General features: G+C 43.1%; 1 pseudogene; it reads right to left on the bottom strand.

Annotated features, from left to right (window-relative positions):
• Positions 1–1,755: 1,755 nt before the first annotated feature.
• LOC136642806 (5S ribosomal RNA) lies at positions 1,756–1,877 on the bottom strand (annotated as a pseudogene).
• Positions 1,878–2,781: the final 904 nt, after the last annotated feature.

Below are 2,781 nucleotides of genomic sequence, written 5' to 3'. Positions count from 1 at the left end.
CTATTTTGCCATTCAATTTTTGTTACTGGTTTTGGATTTTTTGGTGGTGGGCGTTGTCTGTTTAGATTATTTTAAATTTCTGTTGTTGCTTTTGATTGATTGCATTGAACACAGTTTTGAAAGCACTGGATGGATGATGATAGAAACATTTTGTAATAAAAGAAATGATAAATATATTGAGTCATGACTGGCCACACAACAAATGGGCACCTGTTTAGGATGAAGCCATTCCAGTATTCAAGTCTTCCCTTTTTTCTCTGGAGAAAAGGAGGAGATGAATGCAGTCCCTTTCTCAATCTTCCACACATGTGGTTTGAGCTACTAAAGTGAGAGGTGCTGTCCACCACACAAGCCATTTCCATGCCAGTGTCAGATATCATCCCAACAGATATGCAGAGATCCACCTTGGGCACCTACACATTCAATAGCTCCTAGTCCATTGTTTGCTTCTGTGAATGCACATTATGATCAGATACATAAAATGTAAGTATATCCTGCAAACATCAGTTTTGCACGTAACTAGTCCTCTTCTCATGTGGTTCCACCCTGAATTTGCTCAGTGCAAGGCAGGGAATAGGACCAAGCCCACTGGCCCTGCCCCAACCCAACGCATCTGAGGGCTGCGACTTGCAGCAGCCATACTTCTGCCTTTCTTGAGAAAGGAGTCATGTCTCCATACCATCTATGAGTACAGAGTTCCTGGACAAACAGGGTTCTTGCTCAAGGGGAATATGCAGGTACAGTCTTTTTCTCAAGAAAGCCAGATGGGTGTGCAGCTAGTGGGTACATTGACATCAGAGGCCAGTAGTCACCCCACTACCTTTCCACATTGTGAATGCAGCAGAGATGAAAAGAGGGCTACTATGTACATGAGAATAAAGCCGCCCTATATCAACTTGCTGAATTATATAGCAATCCTATAAAGCCAATGCTAAGGTCTCTGACTGGCTTTTTGCCAAGCAGCTGATATTATTTGGAAGATCAGCCACTATGGTAGACACTAACAAATTCTTCTGTGTTGCCACCAGTAGAGGTGAGGGGTGGCAGCTAGGAATAAGGTCTTCTCGGTGGTGGTACACCATTTATGGAATTTCCTTCGCCTGGAATTAAGAACAGCTCTGCAGGGCCTCATGACCTTCTTATTTATGAAAGCTTTTAATTGACACTGAGGGCTGGCACTTTTTAATTCGACAATTTTTAATAGTCGAGACCCTTGGTATTTTATATTTTAATTGTTTTAATGTTTATTGCTTTTAATACTATATTGTTTTAATTGTTAGCTGCCTTGAGTCCCCTTTGGTGTGGGAGAAAGGTGAGATAGATAGATAGATAGATAGATAGATAGATAGATAGATAGATAGATAGATAGATAGATAGATAGATAGATAGATAGATAGTTTGCATACACTTACATGAACATTGATATTTTCACTTTTCCCTCAGAATGCCAGATGCAAGGGAGGGCACCAGGATGCAGGTCTCTTGTCTTGTATGCTCCTAGGAGGCACAGGAGGCTAGACTAGATGAGCCTATGGCTTGATCCAGCGGGGCTCTTCTTATGTTCTTTCCTTCACTTGAGGGGGAGGCTGCCTCTTTTACTTTTCCCAGAGAGGGAGGAACTCTCCTGCCACTATTCTTAGAACACATAGCACCAAAATTGCCCTCTGTTCTTTCTAGTGGTGTCAGCAGGTAAAGCAATAAGAAATATCAGTTGTTGCTGGGTGGCAACCTTCAGTCTCAAAAGACTACGGTATAAGCCTACAGCACCTGGTATTCCCTGGCGGTCTCCCATCCAAGTACTAACCAGGCCTGACCCTGCTTAACTTCCAAGTTCAGATGAGATCGGGCCTGTGCAGGGTAACAGTTGCTCAGTTGTTACTATGAATTCACTTAATGTTCATCAATGTTTCCTTGTGATCACTGGTTTTGCAACAGAAATCGCATTTTAGAATAGGCTGGCAACACTGAACCATTTAAAAAAAATCTTTAGAGAGAAAGTGGTTAACACAACATTGTTCAAATACCATTACCCACACAAACAGAACTTTAGAATCTGCAGATTTGTGCCAAGTTGTCATTTGCCACAAGATTCCTTGATGCCTGCGCAGTGACTGGTGCTTTGCCAGCTGCGCTGTAAATCTGATTCCTCCTCTTGTTTTACTAAATGGGCTATCTGGAGAAGCCATTTGGCTTGCAACACCCTCATTATAATATTCCTGACCCCCCAGAAGAAACTGAAAATTGGCAGGCATGGGAATTAAGGACACCTTATAGCGTGGCTTCATCCCTCAGACAATGACAGGCAAAGCCTGGCAGCAGATTGCAAGAGGCTGTTTCTAAAACAGTAGCAACCATCTCATTTGAATGAGTGTTGCATTTTTTTCCTTCTAGCTACCTGATACCCAGAGATGCAAGGAAGTAGGCAAAGGAAACAAATTCCTCCTTCTGCTTTCCAGTTTATAATTAGCTGGATTTGCTAGCTAGGCAGCTTTTCATCATGATAGTGGGAACAGAGACTCCCACATCACTTTCTGACCTCTGTGACAGTGGCAGTCTCATTCAAAAAGCCCACCTCCCTCACTCCCTAGTTAGCCAGCAAGATGCCTGAAGCCAGAGAGACATTCTGGGTGCTCCTTGTGTCGCATGAGAGGGGCTTCTGTTCCCTGTTAGAACAAATCTACTCTGCAGAGCTTGGTGTAAAGAGGTAAGCCAGGCATGCGTCATATCTCAGTTCATTTTTCCTTCATTACAGGGCAGGGAAAGAGAGAAAGGGCCTGGGTT

The sequence above is a fragment of the Tiliqua scincoides genome, chromosome 2, assembly GCF_035046505.1.
Source record: "Tiliqua scincoides isolate rTilSci1 chromosome 2, rTilSci1.hap2, whole genome shotgun sequence".
NCBI classification, from domain to species: Eukaryota; Metazoa; Chordata; class Lepidosauria; order Squamata; family Scincidae; genus Tiliqua; species Tiliqua scincoides.
Note: the sequence above shows the minus strand (reverse complement) of the source record. Positions and strands in the feature narration are given on the sequence as shown.